Source organism: Monodon monoceros, unplaced genomic scaffold, assembly GCF_005190385.1.
Source record: "Monodon monoceros isolate NGI ecotype Baffin Bay Population unplaced genomic scaffold, NGI_Narwhal_1 Super_Scaffold_8, whole genome shotgun sequence".
NCBI lineage: Eukaryota > Metazoa > Chordata > Mammalia > Artiodactyla > Monodontidae > Monodon > Monodon monoceros.
Window position 1 is genome coordinate 28,982,179 of NW_021703785.1, and position 24,175 is coordinate 29,006,353.

At 37.9% G+C, this 24,175-nt stretch overlaps 1 long non-coding RNA gene across 1 annotated transcript in view; it reads left to right on the plus strand.

Moving 5' to 3' along the window:
- Nucleotides 1–9,609: 9,609 nt before the first annotated feature.
- Nucleotides 9,610–24,175, plus strand: part of LOC114888149 — a 33,556-nt gene continuing 18,990 nt past the window's right edge. The window contains exon 1 of the long non-coding RNA XR_003791719.1: nt 9,610–9,793. This is a non-coding gene — a long non-coding RNA (uncharacterized LOC114888149). The remainder of the gene's footprint in view (nt 9,794–24,175) is intronic.

Below are 24,175 nucleotides of genomic sequence, written 5' to 3' on the forward strand. Positions count from 1 at the left end.
AAGTTGCAAATAGCTGTATATATTTTTTTAGGAAAATCTCTTCATTCCTCCAAAAAGACATCTACATGAACATTAGACTGTCAACTTTTCCATAGCTACATTTTTCCCCCTAAAACTACTCTTTTCTCCTCCTTATTCTTAGAAACCCTTGCCTAAAAATCTCCACCTTGCTGTGTTCACCACATCTCCTCTGAGATGGTTAAGGGATAGAACCAGCCACTTCACAAAGCTCAGAAATTGTAATACAGCTCTTCCTTGCTCTAATCTTGCTCTGTTCTTAACTTTATTTCAAGACCATCAAGGTGACACATGCAAGCTGTTGATACTTACGTTTTGATGCACACATACACACATGTGGAATGTTAAATAGACGTTCCCAAGATACAACGAAGTCCCAGGAAATGGTCTCTGTATCTGACAAAATCTTCTCCTTTCTAGGATGATACTTTAATCGACTTGACCTTCCTTTCATGTCAGCAGATTACTGAGCCACACAGGAAATTTTCTGGTAGGAGACAGTCATACACAAACTTATTATTTGCTTCTTTTCAGCTGAAATATAAAATGCAATTTCTAGATTATACTACTCCAGAAACCAGTTGAAAATGGAAAAGTTTGTTTCATACATGGTTTTGTTTTTATAAACTAACTCATCCCTATGCCAAAGGTTCAACCTGATGGAAGTGATGCAACAGATTCAGAATGGCCCACATCCTCAGGACTATTTTTCCATGTATCCCAAAGAAGAAAGAACCATCTTAACATTTTTAAGTCCTGCACATTCTGAAAGGAATGCATCCTGAATGCTCAGAGATGGTAGCTTTCAGCCCAGCCCTGAACCGTGTAAGTCAGGCGCCCTAGGAGAGCTGCCACCTTGACCTGAGGAGGCTGAGTGTATTTATCCAGGTTCCCTCATGGGATCGGTTCTGCTCTGTAAGAGGCCAACCAGCACACAGCATATGTAGAGGCAAGAATCAACAATCCCAATGTCCAAAACTGTCAAAAGAGGAAGGATATATTTCCCAACCTGCCACTGGACTTCTCGTCTCCCTCTGTGACATTAAACCAGCATTTCATGCCAAGGAGAGCATCTGAAGCAGATAATCCTCTTCATTGTTGCCTGGTGGAGGTGTGGTGCTTAAATATTCCAAGAACCATCAATTTCAATTATTTCTAAGAACTCTGTAGAGTCTCTTGATGACCCATGGGGGTCACTGAATGAGCGTCTTTTGAATGACAAAACAGTTGATTGAAACCAGTGCATTGGTGTGTGAAGAACTGAATTTGAGATGTAATCACTGTTTTTAAGGCCTTTATTATGTGACAGTCATCCTACGGGCACTTTCACAGACGTGGTCTTAACTACCTTTATAAAGTGAGTACTGTTATTTTTATTTTGCATGTGAGAATGCTGAAGCGCAAAATGTTGTCTAAAGTAAAATGTTGGGACTTCGCTGGTGGCGCAGTGGTTGAGAATCCGCCTGCCAATGCAGGGGAGGCGGGTTCGAGCCCTGGTCCGGGAAGATCCCACATGCCGCGGAGCAGCTAGGCCTGTGCGCCACAACTACTGAGCCCACGTGCCACAACTACTGAAGCCCACGTGCCTAGAGCCCATGCTCGGCAACAAGAGAAGCCACCGCAATGAGAAGCCCACGCACCGCAACGAAGAGTAACCCCCGCTCGCAGCAACTAGAGAAAGCCCTGCGCAGCAACAAAGACCCAACACAGCCATAAATAAATAAATAAATAAATAAATAAATAAAATTTATAAAATACATGAATAAAATAAAATAAGATGTTGGCATACATGTTTAGTTGGGATTTGGAGCCATGGTTATATTTCAAAATGAACGTTTCTGGGCTTCCCTGGTGGCGCAGTGGTTGAGAGTCCACCTGCCGATGCAGGGGACATGGGTTCGTGCCCCGGTCCGGGAAGATCCCACATGCCACTGAGTGGCTGGGCCTGTGAGCCATGGCCTCTGAGCCTGCGCGTCTGGAGCCTGTGCTCCACAGTGGGAGAGGCCACAACAGTGAGAGGCCCGCCTACCATAAAAAAAAAAATGAACGTTTCTTGTGTAAATCACTTTGAGGATCATAGCATCATCGAAGGAAAATATGTCTAAGAAACAGATTTTGAAGACACAGAAGAATATGATATTTTATATCAGAAATCTCTGGCCTTGTAAAGTACAGGAAAATAAGTAGAGATGTTCAGTATGAATTTTTTTTTCTGAAATGAGATGCAACTAGTTTTATGCTCAGTTAAATCTTCCTGGTATTATATGTTAATTTTTGAACGTAAAAAGTTTTTTAAACTTCAGCATAGACAAATTTTAATGGTTAGAAACTGCTTTTAAATTTAGGACAACCTTTAAACAGCCTTCTCACATTAACATTATTACAAGAAGTAAAGCCAAATGCAATGAAGAGGTTTTGCCCATCACCCCAAGGGTGGTGGCTCAGAGCAGACAGAGTCCAGACAGGACTGTTTCAGCAGCAGTGCAGAAAGGGCAGAAGCAAACATTACTCTTTCCGACTGGTAATTCCTCCTCTTCTTTGAATTTTTGTCTGCGTAGACTCTCCCTTTCGCTAGAGACTTTGAAATCCGATGAAGAATGGCATGAGCAGGGTGCATTTCAGGTTACAAAGTTTGATTTTTCTAGTCTGTTGAATGTATTGCCATGTAGATTTGATAACCGCTGAAATTAACCATCAGTCAGTCGTCTCACTGGGTCCTCCGTTCTGTGTGTTCAGTGATGGGCTACCTTAGACTGGTTTCTGAACTTCTCTTACTTTTGACTGTTAGCTTTGGACATGTAAGAATATGAAAAGCTCCCATACATAAAGGAGGAATTAAGTGGTCTGTTTGCTTCCTTATGTTTCACTCTTACTCTCAGGGTTTAGAATATGGATTTGAGGCAAGGTTATTAGAACTTGGATCCTACCTCTGCTACATTTTAGCTCTGCCTACCTGGGCAAGTTATTTAAACTTCCTATATCTCAGTCTCCCTACTTACGAGATAGAGAGAATGATACCTACTTCATACAATTATTTTAAAAATTTAGACTCAGGATAAGTAAAGCATTAAAACCATGCTGGGCACACAGTATTAGCTGTTCTTATTACGGATGCCTGATCATCCTAATAACATGTCTGTGTGGGACTGAAGCATTTCAGTTCAAGAGTTGACGTGTTCATCATTGATGTGTTCATGTGAAATATCAAAACGATTTCTCTTAGTCCAAAATTTAATTTTTCTTTATTAGCATTATATTCCATCAAAAGTTATAACCATAGTCTTAGAATACAATACTGAGCTCTTTCTTTTACCTTAGACACCGAGAAATCTTATATTTCAAAATATGTCTACATTTCTATGAGCGTTTCCTCCAAGTACTCTGCCAGCTTTGTGTAGAAATCAGGGAAAAATTACCATGAACTGTTAGAAATGATACTCAGGCAGGATTTTGTTGGGAAACAAAAGGTGGTATTTTTGTGGTGGTGTCAAGCTAGAATTTGAAGTCACCTTAGCTGTAAAACACACGTGGAGGAATTCTAGCAAATCTGCTGCCTTTGCTCTAACAGAAAGTGTTTGGTATCAGTAACCCACATCAGCTGGGGAGTGGTTAAAATACCAGGTAAATTCCCACAAAATGCTTTTTTTTTTTTTTTTTTGAGTGAAATGTGCATCTTTTTTTTTCTTTTTTTTTTTTAACATCTTTATTGGAGTATAATTGCTTTACAACGGTGTGTTAGTTTCTGCTTTATAACAAAGTGAATCAGTTATAAATATACATATATCCCCATATCTCCTCCCTCTTGCGTCTCCCTCCCTCCCACCCTCCCTATCCCACCCCTCTAGGTGGTCACAAAGCACCGAGCTGATCTCCCTGTGCTATGCGGCTGCTTCCCCCAGCTATCAGTTTTACATTTGGTAGTGTATATATGTCCATGCCACTCTCTCACTTTGTCCCAGCTTACCCTTCCCCCTCCCCGTTTCCTCAAGTCCATTCTCTAGTAGACCTGTGTCTTTATTCCCGTCTTGCCCCTAGGTTCTTCATGACCATTATTTTTATTTTTATTTTTATTTTTTTAAAATTCTATATATATGTGTTAGCATATGGTATTTGTTTTTCTCTTTTTGACTTACTTCACTCTGTATGACAAACTCTAGGTCCATCCACCCCACTACAAATAACTCAGTTTCGTTTCTTTTTATGGCTGAGTAATATTGCATTGTATATATGTGCCACATCTTTATCCATTCATCTGTTGATGGACACTTAGGTTGCTTCCATGTCTTGGCTATTGTAAATAGAGCTGCAATGAACATCGTGGTACGTGACTCTTTTTGAATTATGGTTTTCTCAGGGTATATGCCCAGTAGTGGGATTGCTGGGTCGTATGGTAGTTCTATTTGTAGTTTTTTAAGGAAGCTCCATACTGTTCTGCATAGTGGCTGTATCAATTTACATTCCCACCAACAGTACAAGAGGGTTTCCTTTTGGTATACAGCCATTACCTTAAGACAGCATTGCAGGTTCAATTTCGGGTTAATCTCTTGCAGATGAGAAGCCCACCGTATGTTTACAAGATTGAAGATGACAACTGATCTAAACGTTGTCCTAAGTTTGGAACAGGTGTTAGCACATGTGTGCTGGGAAATGTCAAGATCAGCCGTAGACTCATCAGTCCAGCTTCTCAAGTGTCCCCCAACCGGAACTGAGCACTGTGGTGCCAAACGCCGTCAGAGAAAACCCACCTCACAAGGAGAGAGCCCCCAGCACGATGTGACTCCAGGGGTGTTTAAAGCCCCCTTGCTTATTTGCTTATTCAGCTTATCAATACCGAGAGTTCCAGTCTGAGAAGATCTTTTTTTTTTTTTTTTAGCATCTTTATTGGAGTATAATTGCTTAACAATGGTGTGTTAGTTTCTGCTTTATAACAAAGTGAATCAGTTATACATATACATATGTTCCCATATCCCCTCCCTCTTGCGTCTCCCTCCCTCCCACCCTCCCTATCCCACCCCTCTAGGTGGTCACAAAGCACCGAGCTGATCTCCCTGTGCTATGCGGCTGCTTCCCACCAGCTATCTACCTTACGTTTGGTAGTGTATATATGTCCAGGCCACTCTCTCACTTTGTCCCAGCTCACCCTTCCCCCTCCCCATATCCTCAAGTCCATTCTCTAGTAGGTCTGTGTCTTTATTCCTGTCTTACCTCTAGGTTCTTCATGACATTTTTCAGTTCCATGTGTTCTTTTAAACGTGTGTTATGTTAAAAAAATAAAAAAAGGCTGGTCCCGATCATGAGCATTATTAGCCTCCACAATGCCAAATCTACTGTACACATTTGGTCTTTATTTTTCCGGATCTCAGAAATATTTGACAAAACTGACCACTCCCTACTTTGATATTCCTTTCTTGTGCCTTCCTTGATACATCCCTCTCCTCTCTCTCCCTCTCTCCCTTTTTCTTTCACTGTTTCTCCCTCCTCTTTGGATTCTCTGCTCAGTTTTCTTTATTAGTTCTATCCAATCAGTAAATATCAGATTTTGAAGACTGCTTACTCTTTTCTCTCTCTTTCTGTGATCTCATCCACTCTTGGCACTTGAATTACCACTTACCCACTGATAACTCCTATCTTACCTAGGTTCGTCCAAAAGCAGAATGAGGCAAAAGTTTGTAGTTTATTTGAAAGTTATTCCAGGCTGTGGCAGAAATGCATGGGGCGAGCAAGACAGGGAAGGAGGAAAACCAGCAGAAAGATGCATTATCAAGTTAACCACTTCTGCAGCGGCAACTGGTGCTGGATCCTTCTGAGGTCTTCTGAGCAGCCTTATAAAATGCAGCTCAGATTTGCCCATCCAGGGGAGAAGAAAAAGAAGTATTTATTCATCAGCTTCTATTTCCCATTGATCAAGGATGGCGTCACAGGAGTTAACTCCCTCACATTCTAGGGGTTCATATACGAGCCTCAGGCAGCCCTCAAGAGGTACAAGGCTAAGGCTGAGGAGAGGCATTATCAAATTAGACCTGGAAGTATCTGGTTGGAACTTGGATGAGAGGGGATAGCAGTGGTGGTTGTAGCAGCTTCGGTTAGAGTAAGAGGTGGGGTTGAAAGGATGTAATAGGATGTGTGAGATGGGCCTGATACAACTCCCAAGCATATTTCTTTATCACAGACTTTACTGAACTCTGGATTCATATAACCAACTGAACTCATGTTGTTTTCCATGAAATTCCTCCAAAGTTTCCCATCTAGGGAAATGGTACCTAGTTGCTCATGGCACAAAACTTAGTCATCATTCTTGAGGTTGCCCCCTCTTCAATTCTCCATCTGAATGGGTCCCCAGTTCCTCTTCGTGATTTTCTCCCTTTCCACAGAGCCTCCTATAGTATAAACCATCATCATCTCTTACTCTGACTACAGGAATAGCTACTCCTCATTTGCTCTTGATTCCTTCAGATCTCTTTCTCCGCTGTGAACTGAAAGGATCATTTTTACATGAAAGTCTAAGCACATAATTCTCTTGTTAATTCCCTTTACTGACTTCTCATTGCTCTTAAGAAAGTCTGAACTCCTTAAAAGTGGCCTGAGTTGAGCCCTGCCCGTCTCTGCCCATCATCCTGCTGTAGTTCACAATGGTCCAGCTGCACAGAGCTTTCCTTCATGTGTCAAATGACACAAGCTCCCTCCTTCCTCTGTTCCTGAACACACTCCTGCAGTAAATACATCCTTTTCTGTGAGATATTTTGGAAAAAAGGCAGATTAATGGAGATGTTTGGAACTTAGAAAGATGGCATGAGTCAAACTCAGGGGACAGCCAGAGGAGGTAAGTAGTTCAGAAAGAGGGAACTGAGGTCTGATTTAAACATTGACTACTTTACCGTTTTTAATCCAGGGCCTGTGCATCCAGGCATTCAGTATTTACTTAACAGTTTTATCAGTTACACAGCACTTAGTTTGTGCAAACACTGTCCCAAGTGCTTTGAAACATTAATGAATTTACTTAATTACTGCTGTATTTCAAACAGAGCTCTGTTCCAGATTCTAGTTCTTTAATATTGTCATGCTTATTAGGCAAAATACTACGCTTCTTGGAAGTCTGTTGGTTTTATAGAATGAGTGGTTTAAACCTTGAGATTAAATTATTATACATTATGCACTTCTGGAAATACCTGACTTCAAAGCATTCATGCTTTTCCATTTATTTTTTCTTTAATTCATTCAATATTTGATGAGAATCATCTTTATGTTAGGAGCTTTGCTACCACTGGAATGTGCTTCCAAGACCTCAAATTCTCTGTCCAAACCTGACCTTTCTTCCCCTTGCTGGCGTTCCCTGCCACCTGTCTCTCCTTGTTTTGGATAAACCTCTTCACAGCTACCTAAATCCTCTTGCAATATAGGACACATTTAATCTATTCCAATTCCTTAACTTGAAACGAAAGACCCTTGACTATGCATGTATAGCCCAGACCATGGCCCTGGGAGCTCAGTTCTAATCCCCTTCCACACATCTCTAGCTCCAGCCATCCTGCCATTCCAGCAGGAGCATCTCACTAGGAGTGGCTTCTTCTCTCATTGCCCTGTTTTTGCATTTCCCCTGCCTTCTACTTGCAAAGTCCTTTAACCTTTGATTGACTTAGAGACTCCACTCATTCTTAAGCATCTAGATCAAATGTTGCATTTTATTAGGAAACTTATTTTGCAGAGATGGACACTATCTCCTCTGAATCCTCGCATCACTTGGTGCATGTGTTTATTTTCCCAATTTTACTTGTTTGTAAACTCCTAGTTCAACTCTGAGCTTCTCAAGTTCACAAATCATATCTTCTCCATTTTTCTTTTATCAGCATTTTGGGAAGAGACTGTCATCATCAAAACAACAGAGATAAGATATCTAAGAATAAACACAAATTAAAGATATCCAGACATTATATGAAGAGAATTTTAATATTTCACTAAAGGATATGAAGTGAGCCTTAAATAAAAGGAAAGGCATACCCTGTTTTTAGACAGAAAAACAGAATTCCTATTGGCAATTTTTCCCAAAATTAAACAATAAACTCATTTATATCTCAATTAAACTAACAACAGATTTTTTTAACTTAACAAAAATTCATGTAAAATAATCAGCATGTGAGAACATCTTGGGATAGTCTGATAAAGAAAAGTAATTAGCAGAAAGTCATTTTTATTGGTTTAAAAGTACTATGAAGCTACACTAAAGTAATTTGGTATAAGTTCATAAATCAAGAAAATTGAAAGAAATTCAGAAACAGACACATAAACATAATCAAGATATTGGTGAAGAGGATATTTAAAATTGCTGAGCATCTGATAGATTATTCGGAAGGTTCTATTGGGCCATTTGGATAGCTCTTCTCAAAAAACTAAAGCTAAATCCCTGCTGGAAGTTTTAGTCTCAAATAAATACCAGATATACAAGCATTTAAACTAAAAAGAGATATTCTAAAAAGACCAGAAGAAATAACCTTACTTTTTAAAAACTTTAGAATGGAAAAAACTCTTTCTAACTTAGAAATTGAGAAGGGAATGTCATAAGTTGGACCACATAAAAAAGTATAAATTTGGTATTACAAAAAAAGTTCATGTTGCAAGAAAAATGACAACTATGGAAAATGTATGCAAAGTATAAAATCTATGCCAGACAAATGCCATATTTTCTTACTACACAAAGCGTTCTCACAATAGAAAAATGAATAAAAATGAAACATTTCACAGAAAAAAATAACAAATACTGAATAGCTAGCCATATGGTAAAATGCTAAAATTAACACATAACTATACATGCAAATTTAAATAACAAGAAGACACCATTTTCCCCTATCTTATTGGAAACACTAGAATGTTTTATAATAGCCAGTGTTGGCTAGAATAAGTAAGTACTCTCAAATCACGTTGAAAGGCAATTTTAAAATACCAAGATTTCTTGTGATCCAGAATCCTACTCACAGGAATTTATCTAACAGTTTTACTTAAATGCAAAGATGTTCACTGATTTTCAGATCCAGAAACAACAAAATGTTCATCAAAAAGAGAAGTATTAGTAATATTCATACATTGTGCTATTTTTGCAATTGTGATTAGAAATGGTAGATTTAACTATTTAAAAGGAAAGTTGACCAACATATCAGTTAATTAAAAAAATTGTAAAACACAGATGTTTGTGTAAATGAAAGGATCATTTACATGCAATAGTACATATATCTTTCCGGACATGAAGTCATGAAACCTAACACAGTTAAATCTGGGGAATAACAACTGAACCGGAGGGGAGATGGCAAGGGGACAGTATAACCTTCAACACTTCTGTATTATTGGAATCATTTTATAAACCTAACAAAAATTGTTTTCCATAGGTTTCTAAGTTTTTCCAAAAATGACAACTCTTCTTACCTCTGTCACTTAAGACTGAGAGAGTTATTCCGGAATAACTTTTTTATTCTAAGACACCATGTGTCTTCCCAGTAACTGATGGATCCAGAAATTGAAATATTCATGCTCCCTGATGGTGACAAGTCCCTTTTGGGGTTAATTTTTACATTTATACTTTGCTCTAACAGGAACGCTGAAATCTGCATGTGCGTGTCATAGCTAGGATGTTTTTGGCACAAGCAGAGACTCTTGCTGCCGCCGTGAAGAAAGAACGGATGCCTGTGACAAGGAGTGGCAGCTCGCTGGCGATGAACAGCCTCACTTATTTTGGCATTGCGTACATCATACATTTTCTTAGTCCTCTGCTTTCTGCACAGCCTTCCAGGTTAGTAGAAAAATAGATTTTGCATTATTATTATTTTCTCTGTTGCTTCCTGATAAAATAAGAGGGATAGATATTGCCTTTCTACGTACTCTAATTGCCAAACATGGGAGCTTGGCTCTCAATCATGTAACTACAGGTACAACTGCTTAGGTGATGACTACGTGTGGTTTTGTACCCAGTTCCAATGTGTGGTTTTTTTTTCCCGACACCACCTAGCAATTCTCTGACACCAGCTTGGTGTCCTACAATTGAACTTAATTATGACGCCATCTACCCGGGGATAGCATCAGATCCACAGGACAACCCCTTCTTCAGACACCAGTGACAAGTACAGGTTGTCAACTGTGCTTCTGACCGACCAGCTATAGATCAGAGGTTCCCACAACCCCCCTCTGATGAATATTTGATTAATTGCTAGCATGGCTCACAGAACTCAGGGAGACGGTTTACCTACTAGATCACCAGTTTTTTATAAAAAGATATAACTCAGGATCAGCCAGAGGAAGGAGATGTGTAGCGCAAGGTGTGGGGAGGAATGCAGAGCTTCCATGCTCTCTGCACGCTGCTCTCCCCGCATCTCTGCGTGTTCACCAACCCCAAAACTCTTCAAATCCCGTCCTGGGTTTTTATGGAGGCTTCATTACATAGGCATGATTGATAAAAACATTGGCCATTGGTGATTGAATTCAATCAGTGGGTGAGACTGAAAGTTTCAACCCTCTAATCACATTGTTAGCTCCATTGACAACCAGCCCCCAGCCTTAGGTGACCTAGATACTTTCCAAAAGTCACCTAATGAACATACACATGACACTTTATCTCTCTCATCACTCAGGAAATTTCGAGGGTTTTAAGAGCTGTGTGTCGGGAATGGGGTGAAGACCAAATTTGTATTTCTTATTATAAATCACAGTATCACATCATGGTTGGTCAGATCTTTGGAAAGTTCGAAGGTAACAAATACAGATGAGAAAACAACATAAAAAACATGGAGGGTCCCCTTCCTATTGTCCTTTTACTCTGTAGGAGCGCTGATATCCAGGATTTCTGCTGATGCCACTTATTTAGGTCAAAAGTGTGGAACTCAGCTTGAAGCTTCTTCAGGAAAAAGAGTGGGGTAAATACTGATCACTTCTAGCCATGTTTTCTATTCTGAGTTCAACATCATTAACTAGATAAAAATTGTTCCCAAGTGGTGGTAGTTTTTAAAAAAACATGATAATTTCTTAAAGCTGAATGTAGTGTACCTATAGCCTTGTATGTGGTGATAACTCAAAAAAAAAAAAAAAATGTTGCTGCCACACTTGTTTGTTACCTAAATCACAGTAGAATGCAGAGGACAAATATTCCTCTAATCATAATATTCAGCATTTCTAATAAATTAGACATACAAAAATAGTAAAGAGCAAAAAGACACTATTTAAAAATAGAAAAGTATTTAGCCCTCTATTCCCTCAAACATTGAACACGGTAATTCAGTGCAGTACATAGGCACCATCAGAATTCAACTCAGCCAGTTTCATAGAACTTACTTGCTCCTAGAAAGTGATGTACTTTTTTTTTTCTTTTTTTGAAATTGTGGCTCATAAATCTTTCTATAAGGAAAACCACCAACTCAATGTTTCATGACTTCAATATAAAACCATTAAAAAGTACACTAGCTACTTACCAGAAAAGGAAGGCATTTCAGTACTGGGGCATGGGGTAGCTGTTTCTCTGACTTTTCAAAATGGAATTTAGTTAATTTTATGATGTTTTAGTTTTAATTTTATTATTAAAAATCATGCTCATTGAAAATAATTCAAAGCATACAGAAAGTTATAGGGTGAAAAGTCACTCCTCCTTGCCTTACTTCTGCGAGTTAAGGGCATTTGCTATATTCTTAAATATCTTTGTGACAGATCAGCTAAGATTTTCACTGGTTTCAAGAGAATATGTAATTTCTTATTGAAACGTTTCTATGAAGGCTGCTTGTCCCATAATTCCAGTATCTGATTCATCTTGGTGTTGGCATTGGTTGATCATCTTTTCTCAGTATGATAGTTACTTTTAATTGTATCAACCTTTCAACAATTATGTTAGGAGACTCCAGGTCCTATTTAAATCTTTTATTTTAGCAGACAGTCACCTGCTTGGGTTTGGCACACAGCTCCTGGCTTACCTTTGCAGACTGTGGTTCCAAGGACAATTCAATTTTTTTTTAAGTGTACACTTCAGTGGTTTTTAATATAATTACTGATATGTGCAACCATCACCACCGTCAATTTTAGAATATTTTCATCACAATGAGAAACCTGTATCCTTAGAAATCCTCTCCCTGTCTCCCCATCTCCCAGTCCTTAGCAAGCATTAATCTACTTTTGTGTCTATAGATTTGCCTGTTCTAGAGATTTTACATAAATGGAATTCAAACACGTGACTTGCACTTTCACTTAGCATAATGTTTTCAACATTCAGCCATGTTGTGGCATGTATGAGTCTTTATTCTTTTTCACGACCAAATAATTTTCCATCTATGGATACACCACATTTTGTTTATCTGTTGATGGATAGCCAGTTGATGAACATTTGGATTGTTTCCACCCATTGGCTGTTGTGAACAGTGCTGCTATGAATATTTGTGTATGAGTTTTTGTTTGAACGCCTGACTTCAATTCTTTTGGGTGTATATATAGGAGTGGAATTGCTGGGTAATCCTATATTTAATGCTGTAATTCCATGTTTAACCCTTTGAGGAGCCACCAGACTGGTTTGCACAGTGTCTGCACCATTTTGCATTCCCACCAGCAACGTATAGGGCTCTAATTTCTCTACATCCTCACTCACACTTATGTTCTTTTTTCTTTTGGACAATTTAATTTTTAGAGCCTTTAGAGTGCCATTTTGTCTGCTTGGTTCATCTGGTGTCACTGGGGCTCCCACTGGGCCCTTCCAGTGCTTGAGGAGGAGAAAGGAGTCCCCCAAAGCTGGGCTGCCTGGTGCCTCTAGATGGTGAGAGTCTCCCCCTCTCCCCAAGGGACAGAACGTTCTTCTGGGACAGACTCTTAATGTAGCTGGATCCCTTTTGCCACTGGTGCCCACTCACCCAGTCTCTTGGTGGGGGAGGGGAGTCTCAGGTCTACAGGGACAAAGAGACTTCCCGACCAGGCTGCCTGCTGTGGCTTCCCCGGCAGTGTCGCTTGGCTGCCCAGGTTGTCTATGTGGAAGCAGATCCTGTCCCTTGCCTGATGATTTCCAGAGTGGGTCTTGATCTCTCACCCTTGTATACATTGCCCTGCTTGCCTGGTGGTGTTCCTAGAACTATTTAATCCAGGAGAGGAATGAGCTCATTTGGGCTACCTTCTCTTCTCTGATGGGAGAGCTGGCACGAGGGGCTGAGTAGCCTTTCTCTGTTGGGTGGAGGGTTGTAAGACCCCTGCCACTATGTTTTTCCTTTAGTCGTAGGATCACAAACAAATTCGTCTTCCTCTTTCCACCATCCAGAGTTCTCCTTCCATTGCCTCTTGCATTATTTCCAGGGTTTATAGCTATACTTGGCCAAAAGAAGCTGGGAGAAATGAATCTACAGCCTCTTTCTTGTCCAGACTGGAAATCTTTAATTTTCTCTTAATGTGCACGTCTCCCCAGCTAAACTCTGAGGGTCTAGGGAAAGACACCACATCTTAAAGTTGTGTCTTCAGCGTTTAATTCAGTTTCTGACGCATGGCAGGCACTTATTAAGGAAGTGTTAATGAATTAACATGCAGAATTTGCTCTGCCTGTATCTTACTACCGTGAACAGGAGATTTTTCTGTGCTGTTACTCAGCAGTGACAACAAACCCAGATTAGGGCTCTGCTTAATAATGTAAAAATGTGACTTTTTTCTCTGCGCTTGGATAGCTGACTTCACATTTATCTTTTAGTGTTATCTCCATTGCAGGCAACTAAAAGATGTCAGAAAAGGATATCAGTAATACATCACGTCACAAGCATCAGAGAATGTCTGAGTGGGCAAATAGTTTTCTCAAAGGACTTTAGAAAATAGTCTCTATATACCTTTGCTGCTCAAGGCTTCCATTAAGACGAGATAAAAAGAAGGGTTTTACTCTTCTAATCATAGGTAAACCTGTGAAACACAGCACCCAGCATGGTTGAAGGTTTTGTTTGTTTGTTTATTGCCCTGGTTTAATGGAATCCTGGGGCAAAAACCTTAATGTAGGTTAAGATTGTTTAATAGTAGTAATAATGCCTCCCTCACTTTCAGTGTCTCCTGGTGTGAAGCTCTGAGCTAGCCACATTACTTATATTCCTAGTCAACTCCACAAATCTCCATTCTGTAGATGCCGCAGTTGTGAATTAGAGAAATTATATTATCTAAAGTCATACAATTTGTTCAAACAATAGAGTTAAGTGTGCACACTGAGGACTGTCCACGCTTTTGTTTATAGGTTGGCTCTTATAAAATACAATATCTAAAAGAAAGCATGAAAATGTTACACATGACAAAATAAGATTTGATGAAAAAAATCTTTTTCTTCATTTATCCGAAAGTGTCACAGTAATAGCTTAGTATTACAGGATGTTTTGTTGCAGTGATAGTAACAACTGCCTTTTGACAAAATAATGCATTGTTATTAGCTCATTGAACTAGAATAGAGAACATTGTTTCCAAAGGCAATAATGTCTTACAATACAGTGACTTCTGCCCTGCCCCCTACTGTGTTATTTTCTTTCCTCCACACTGACAAAGGCATTTCACAAAATGAGAAAACAGTGGAGGGCACAGCTGAATCAAATTTTGAAACAAACAGCCAAAGATAAGTGTGTCACATGAGAACAGCTCTTAATTGTTCTGGGATAATTCACTCAAAATATAATGATGTTGTTAGAAAGAATGAACTACTTTTTGCGGATTAAGAGAAAATCATTTGTAGAAGATGAAAGGGCATCTAGCATTTGAATAGACAGAGAAAAGAACTGCAAGAACATGAAATTACTTTTTTGCCTGATAAGACATTTATCTGTGTTTCTCTATCCTCATGCTAAATGAGGTCTAGAATAGATAATGTCCTTTGAAAGCAGAAATGTTATTAGGTTGGAATTCTGTTCAAACCACTCCAAAGAAAGACATAAATAGGCATTGCAGTGAGGCAGGTTACTAACGGAGGAGACCTCTTTAGTTAAGTCATCTTAACTAGCTTTTTTTTTTCCTGAAAACTGCCCAGGGTGTCTTACCAAAAACCAAGGCTGCATTCTATAATTGCAGGGAAATAAGATGTATAAGTACCCCCCCACACACCACTTCACTGGGACAATTTGGTTCCTAGAATATCTTAGCTCAAATCTTTCCTTTAGTGTTAACACAGATTTCAAAGCAGATGGTCATAGTAACTTGCCTTTCAAGACAAGCCTAAAATCTTACCAATTCACACAGACTTTTAAAGCAGTCCATCCTCCTGCTAGAGGCAGCCTAGCAATATGAAATAGCCTCTGCATTGAACTTATACTTGAGCTTCCCGGACTGCCCTTTTTCTTGTACCCTTCCAATACGGAATCGTAGCTACACTTTAATGATGAATCCTCCCACTGTAAGTTGGACAATCAATCAATGGTATATTTGATGGGAGTAGGAAGAACCTGAAGTCTTTGCATGAGATAGTACAAGTGGGCTCTTGAATGTTTTCAAAGTGGAAATTCCTGGGCACTTTTTGGGAAATTCCTAAGAATTTTTTGGAATTAATTCTTTTAATGAGAATTTCCCTAGCAATATGGACCTATTTGGTATAATACGGAGGGACAAAGGAATTGAGGATTGAGGACTGAGAGGGGAGGGGTTAGGGTCCAAGTGATATGGCACATGACTGATTCTCAAGGACCCACCTACTTGATGCAAGCAAATCGTGCATAAATTATAATAAAGTGTTTGTATGTTTAATATACATATTGCTCGGCTTGAGGAATTTAGAATCTAGAGGAGTAAGCAGTGGGGAAAAAATACACATGAAAGTGGGACTCGCTTTTGAGTCAAATGCCCAAACAAACAATGGAATCAGGAATCAGATATTAGAAGTCGGGGGTGAAGGTTTTTCTGACATTTGTAATATAAAGTGGAATCCACAAAGGCGTCTCAAGTAGCTTTAGAGAGAAATATGTGTATTCTTTTTGGAAGAAAGCATTCTGATTACAGTTTTTTAGGAATCCATGAAATAAGCTTAATTAAATATAAATGTAGATTTAAAAATTATGTAAAATTCAAGAAAACAATTCACCACATGTGAGTCAACAAAAGCAGCAAAAATATTTAGATCTACATACTTCATATATTGGAATTATTAGATAAAAAATATAAAGTAACTATGTATAAAATGTTTAAGAAGTAAAATATGTGCAAAAATGATTGAGGAAAAAGGAAATGGAACCATGAAAAATAATCCATAGCTTTGTTTCTGGTAATTCCCAGGTGATTTGGGTCCACTGTCCTGGAGAGGATAAGAAGCAAAGCTGCAGGGCTGTGTGCATGTGTGTGTGTCTGTGTGTGTGTGTGTGTGTGTGTGTGTGTAAGTATGCATGTGTACCAGCTTATAGGAATGAGAGAAGCAAAAAGGCAGCTAAGAATTCCTGGTCCAAGACCCACATGAAGGGGGAAGCCAAGAAAAATGGAAAAAGATATGTCATGCAAATAGTAACCAAAAGAAAGTTAAAAATAGCTGTCAGAAAGCATTACTAGCAGTAAAGGAAGACACTCATAATGCTAAAATTCAGGAAGATGTAACAATAATTTGAATGAACCTCAAACACTGACAGAACTAAAATGAGAAATAGACAAATTCAAAATGATGGATGATTTTTTTTTTTTTTTGCTGTATGCGGGCCTCTCACTGTTGTGGCCTCTCCCGTTGCAGAGCACAGGCTCCGGACGCGCAGGCTCAGCGGCCATGGCTCACGGGCCCAGCCGCTCCGCTGCATGTGGGATCTTCCCGGACCGGGGCAGGAACCTGTGTCCCCTGCATCGGCAGGCGGACCCTCAACCACTGTGCCACCAGGGAAGCCCGATGGATGATTTTTTAACACAAACCATTCAGTAATTAACAGAACATGGAGAAAAATTAAGTAAAAAATAAACATTTGAAATACTCATTAATAGACACACACAACTCCACCCAACAACAGTACAGTACAGTTCTCCAGGGCACACGGGGCAGTTAAAACATTTATCAGATGCTGCCTCACAAAGCACATCTCAACACATTTCAAAGGACTGAAATGATACATGCTGTGTTCTCTAATCACAGTATAATTAGCCTAGAAATCTGGAAAAAAATCAGTTTGGAAAATCCCCATATGTTGAAAGCTGAGAAATATACTTCTAAGTTACTCATGGTCATGGAGGGAATCACAGTGGCAAAGAGAAAATATTTTTAATTAAATGTAAAATAAAATACCATTTTCAAAACTTGCAGTTTTCTGTTAAAGTGTGCTTAGAGGGAAATGTGCATCCTTAAAAATGCGTATACTAAAGAAGGTGAAAAACTGAAAATCAATCATCTAAGTCTCCATCTTAATAATTTAGAAAGAGAACAGCAAACTAAATCCAAAGAATGTAGAATACAAGAACTATTATAAGTCCATAAATAAAGAAATATAAAATATTAATAAAATGGATACATTTTTGGTGAGATTGACTAAGAATGAAAAAAGAGAAGACAAAAATAATCAATATCAGATATTTAAAAGAAAACATTTAATAGGTTAGAAAAGTGTACGAAGAAGTTGGTTAAAGAAATAATCCAATGTATCCAATAAAATAGACATTTCTAGAATCATATAACTTACCAAAATGTAAATAAAGGTAGAAAATCTTTGTAATTCTATACTTGTTCAATGTGATTTAAAATTTTCCCAAAAGAAAACTGTTGGTTAGTCCAGATGCCTCCATTAGTGACTCATACCAAACATGAAAGTAGGAAATGTCAATTTTGCTCTTCCTGAAAACAGAACATAGGGGTAAACACCTCAAGTTAATCTTTGAAACCAAAATAACGAGCATATGTGAAATAAACCTAACAGAATTTTTTTAAGGAAATAATAATTGAAATAAAAAACTTAATGGATGAATTCAACAACACACAGACATAAGTGAAGAAAGGATTAGTAAAACTGGAGTATAGAGGTAGGGAAATTACCCAAGTCACAACATAGAAAAACAAGAAGATGGAAGTATAATAATTGAAGGGGACAGTCTAACAATATAATACATCACTGTCCCAGAAGGAAAAATAGAATGAAGAAGGGGGCTGATATTTTGCCAGAGCTGATGAAAGGTACAGACTCAAAGACACAGAGAGCACCGCTTGCTCAAGGCAGGATAATTTAAAAAGAAATATAGACTCAGTAAATCTGTAGAAAGCCTGAGGGAAAAGGTAGCCAGAGAGAAAGAACAAATTACTTACAAAGGCTTCTTAAAAAATTGAAAGCCAGATGATAGCAGGATAAAATTTTTGAAGAAAATAACAGTTAACTAGAATTGAATATTCAGCAAACTTGTCTTAAAAAAAAAAAAGAGGGGACTTCCCTGGTGGCGCAGTGGTTGAGAGTCCGCCTGCCGATGCAGGGGACACAGGTTCGTGCCCCGGTCCGGGAGGATCCCGCATGCTGCGGAGTGGCTGGGCCTGTGAGCCATGGCCGCTGAGCCTGTGTGTCCAGAGCCTGTGCTCTGCAACAGGAGAGGCCACAGCAGTGAGAGGCCTGCGTGCCACACACACACACAAAAAAAATAGAGGATAGGTTGAAACAAATACATTTTCAGATACTGAAAGTCTGAGCTCACTTACCACTAATCAGCTTCACTAAAGAAACATGTAAAGATTTTCTTCAAGAAGAAAGAAAATAATCTTACAAGGAAAATGCAAAAAATAATTGTGAGAAAAGAAATTGATAAGAATAATACATTAGATATCTAATGCTGTGTAACAAGCCCCAAACTTCGTGGCTTAAAACAATAATCCTTATTTATCTCTTACAGCTTCTGTGAATCAGGAATTTGGAAATGACTTGGATAGGTGGTTCTAGTCTGGGGTCTGTCATGAGGTTGCCATCATGTGCCAGCTGGGGTTGCAGTCATATGAAAAAATAACTGTAGCTAGAGGATACACTTCCAAGGTGACTCACTAACATGGCTTTAAAGTTGGTACTGGTACCAAACCTCTGTCATAGTTCTTGGGTGTCCTGACAGCATGGTGGCCAGATTCTCTCAGAACAAATGATTCAAGACATCAAGGTGAAAGTTAAGATGTCATTATGACCTAGCCTTGGTGGTCACATTCCATTGCTTATGCTATATCTTATTAGTCACACTGGTCAGTTATGATTCAGAATGAGAAAGGATTACACAAACACGCACACATAGAGTTACAGGCAAACAAACGTTGTCTTCATAACATGATAATAATGATATGTCAATTTTGAAAAGAAAAGCAAAATTAGAGGATGACATTATCACCAGGAGAGACACTGTCAGAGTTAAATTCTTTTAATTTTTCAAGAAGAGAGTAAAGAAACTGATTTATAGTTTTGTGCCCATGGCAAAATTGTAATGGTAATCAGTTAAAAAATTGGAATAGGTTATGTAAATTATGAATTGTATAGAAAAATAAAAGACCAAAAGAAGCAAAAAAAAGTCATAGAGAATAGAAATAAGATGCAAGAAGCATCCAAAAATGGATCAACCAGAAAGCACAGTGAAATATGCTAGAAATCAGTTCTATTATATCAGTAATCACATTAAATGCAAGAAGAATAAATTTGTTCATTAAAAGACAGACATTGCCACTTTGGCTAAAATAAATCAAATTTAACCATATAAAACACATATAAAGCATAAGGACGTAAAAAGTTGAAAACAAAAATTGGAAAAATATATATGTAAATGTCAGGAAAATATAAAATGAACAAATTTTTAAATGTGTAGTTATATTAATATCACAATGTAGAGTAACCAAGAATAAATCTTTAAAAAATCTAAAATAAATACAAGTTGTTTATTTATATATATATATTTTTGGTGCAAAAACCCCCCATAACTATTTACTCATAAAGATGATTTAACAGATAGATAAGTATTCCATGTCCTCATAAAGGAAAATCCAATATCATGTTTCTTCTCCAGAGAATCATTTTACTGGTTCAGGGAAATGGCAGTCAAAATCCCAACAGATTTTATCTTTAAATGTCGACAGGCAGATTCTAACATTTCTTTGGAATAGGAAAAGCTGAAAGACAGGAGTTTCCCGAAGAAGAATACTGTGGGAACATCCCCTGGAACATTGCAAGACTCATTACAAAGCTACTGCGTTGCCCCAGAAAGAGACGTGCTGCCGATTGACCCTAAAAGAGAGGCCAGAAACAGTCCAAGAATATACAGAAATTACATATGACACGTGCTACTGTAAACTACTGGCAAAAGAATAGACTAAACAATAATGGGGCCAGAACTTTTGTTTATCCCTCTAGGAAAAAGACAAAATTGGATTCCTACCTCGTGTCATGTACTAAAATAAATTCCAGGTGTATTAAAGACTCAACTATGCAAGACAAAACTTTAAAGCATTTGAAGAGAAGACTTAGGGTGAATATTTTAAGATTTTGAAGTAGGGAAGAATTTTTAAATTAAGACTCCAATAACACCAGGGGAAGAAATAAAATAAAGGAAAATCCTGATAAATTTTTATGCAAAAATAACACCTACTTGTTAAGACATAGTGGAAGTGAAACATAAGCAACCAAGTTGGAAGAAGATATTAGCAGCAGATGTAGCTGATTATTTATATTAGTTTACAGAACATATAAAGAATTTGCATTGCTTGGGAAATGCTGAAAATTCTGATAATTTCAGACATTAATGAGGAGGAACAAGGGAGTATCTGACAGTTCAGCAATTCACTCTAGATCTCTATATAAAGGAATATTTCTCACACGCAAAAGGAGGCAAGTACGAGAACATTCAAATTACCCCAAAATATTCTGGGCACGAACACAAATGTATATACTTCCTATGATGGACTAAACTGTGTCCCCTCTCCGCAATTCCTGTTGAAGCCCTAATCCCCAGTACCTCAGAACGTGACTGTATTTGGAGATACATCCTTAAAATGGTAATTAAGCTAAAATTAAGCTATTAGGGTGGGTCCTAATCTAATATCTTGTCATTGTAAGAAGAGATTAGGACACAGGAGAGACACCCAGGGATGCGTGCACACAGAGAAGGGGCCAGATGTGGACACAGGGAGAAGGGGGCCATCTGCAAGCCAAGGGGAGAGGCCTCAGGAGAAACCAAACCTGACGACACCTCCATCTTGGACTTACAGCTTCCAGAACTATGAGAAAATAAAATTCTGCGATTTAAGCCACCCGGTCTGAGGTATTTTGTTATGGCAGCCCCAGCAACCTGATATGCTCACCCCCTTCATAAAGGCAAAAAATGAAAACAACCCAAATATTCACCTACACAGGAAAATGGATTTTCTCTCTGAGGTGTAGCCTTTAAGATAACTCAGTGCTGTTAAAAAAAAAAAAAAAAAAAAGAAAGTACATATTTTTCTACTCATAGAAGAGGAATGGCCCTCTGACAAAAATTCTATGAGCCCGTCTCTCCCCCGGTTGCATTTTCTTCACCTGATCTTGGTTTAGGTCTCTTGAATTTCCAGAAGTGAGAAGGAAGATGAGAATCAGGGTGTGTGTAGAACAGTCAGATTTTAAAACCTGTGCTGTAGTGGAATTTATTTTACTCTACTTTATGTCCTTACTCTCTTTCATAAATGTGAGCCTCTAGGCAGACAAGCAAGAGCTGAATGTTAGATTCCAGTGCTCTGTCTTGCGGGAATTTTGGAGGATGGATATTATTACAGAATAGCCATCAGTCAAATTTTATAAGATTTGGTACTGAGGACTTTTTAATCTAATAAAGAATCAGTAGAGCAAGGCAGAACTTGCTGCAGATGAGACAGCAATGAACTAATTTATCCAAGCTGGTCTTTTCTATTAATCTTAAGTAATTAGTAAATGTCTGCACACTTACTGTAAATAAACACGTTTAAGGAGATAAGATCTGAGGATTAAGTGCAGTAAAAGCAATAGGCCAGAAACTATTAATTGTGGTTAAACATGTTACAAATTAAAAGAAAAAAAAACTGTTCAGCTCTATTTAATTTGCTTTGCTTTAATTTTAATTTAATTTTGCTTTATAACCAGAAGTTATATTTTGTGTATCGACCATAGAGAAGGAAAATTGTTGCAGCTAGAATTTGACAATAGAGGCAAATATTTACATAAACAAAATTGTTCCCAGAATTAAACTTGTAAAAACAGACAAGAAGCATATTTTCTTATTGCAACAATGCCCAAACTTCACAGAAATAATCCTTAATTCTATGTGTAGAGGAAATTGACTCTTTCTCTATGGTATACTCTCTGTATCCATTCAACCAACATTTCTTTACCTCTGGTGGTAGGTCAGGCACAATTCCTGGAGGTGGAGATTTAAAAATTAAACAAAGTATGTGTCACCAATTGGACTAATGAACTAATTGTTCGTTAGTCCAATTGGAATGATGGAAAAGTGAATAGTTATCATCATCTAGTCAAGTGTGATCAAGTTACACAAAATTCAATCACTAACAACTGGGTTTAGATTAGGGAGCAATACACGGATGAAGTGTGCCCAAGTTGACTCTTAGAAATGACTAGGGATTTATCAAGTGGTGGCAGAAGGGGGATGAGGGGGACTGTAAGAGGGTGGAACATTCCAGGCAGAGGAGCTATAAGGTCATTCATTAAACAAAGAAAATTCAGTCTTGAAAATACATTGACATGTGGACTCAGAAAATAAAAAATAACAGTTAATCCATTTGGTGCCGGGGGGAACTTGATCCTAACTTGTACTGACCTCAAAAATGGTCAGAAACTGAGCTGCTTTTTAAAAACTCTGTGTCAGTGCCAGTCTTATTTATTTGCTTCCAACTCTAATTAATTTATTCTTAGTGTCTTTATATGTTGTACAAGCTCTGGACATTTTAATTCTTAGCAGTCCCAGGTTTTAGATTTCTAAGAAGTATGTCAAACAGTTTTAAAATTCTCCAAAACTTTTAGAACTTTTGAGAGAGGCAATAAAATAGATTGAATTTTCCAGCATTCTAGAGACATTCATGTGTCAAAAGTATCCCCTTATAGCCCAAGGTTATACATCACAACTCCTCAGATTTCGCTATAGTTTATTACAGTGAAAAAACACCCACGTGGTCTTGAACGCATATTCAATTTATGAGCATCAAAGGAAAACAGATTTAGATACATTAAAATGTGGTTTCTATGTTTATAATGATATGCAGCCACATAAAAAATAATGTACAGAACACCTTGTCCTACAAAACAGCTTTGGATAATTTTCTCTGACTAAAAATTATCCTAGTTTGAGAACATTGGATTAGACATGAACATAAATTCGAGACATTATTAATTTATTTGAAAGAGTTGAACATTTAAGAAGGCTGTTGCTACCAGTGGAAACAAAGATGGAAAACTGTCAAATAATTGTGAGTTGCTTGGAATTCTGCCTGGCTTCCAGAAATTAAATTGGGAACAGATGTCTGACCACACAGTGAAAATGATCTTATTAGTAAATGTTTCTTTAAATGAAACACACAATGACAAAAATGATTCTTTAGCAGACTCCCAGTCAAAGGGAAAGAAATATTAGATAGGTTGGAATCTCCGCCATGGACTTCAAATTTCAGAAGTAGAGACTAGCAATTTAGAGGTATTTTTCCTGGGATGCAAATAAAACTTTGCAATTCATTTATAATGCATTTTTTGTGAACATTTTGATGAACAACAAGAAATATTTGATGAAAAGATTAGACAACTGAAAGAGGGCTTAGATTTCATCCTTCTTAGTTCAGTTTCAGACCCTAGTACATTTACTTTTGATTGGTTAGAAGCACCAAAACAGATTTTTACTTAAATGATTTAAGGAATTAAGTAGTATGTGATTTAAAAAGAGAGAAATACTATTAATTATTAAAAAATGAAGTGAATCATTTTACTTTAACTATAGTTATATTGATAAATATAACAGGTTAAAACAGGTTAGTTTTTCTTACTCTGCATTTGTAATCAAATTTTTCATGGTAGTTGATAGGTTTTTGCTTAGGTATTTGGAGTCGTCTTTCAAGGAGAATAACTACTTTTCTTGAATGTTAAAATATGAATGAAGAAATATATGGCATTGTGCCAAACCCCTTACATAATACTTTTGACACAGTTAGTTCTCGGTATTTATTGGTTTTATTGGAGAACTATGACTCTAGGGAGGAGTAAGTTTAGTAGTTACCACCAGGGGGCAGCAGAGG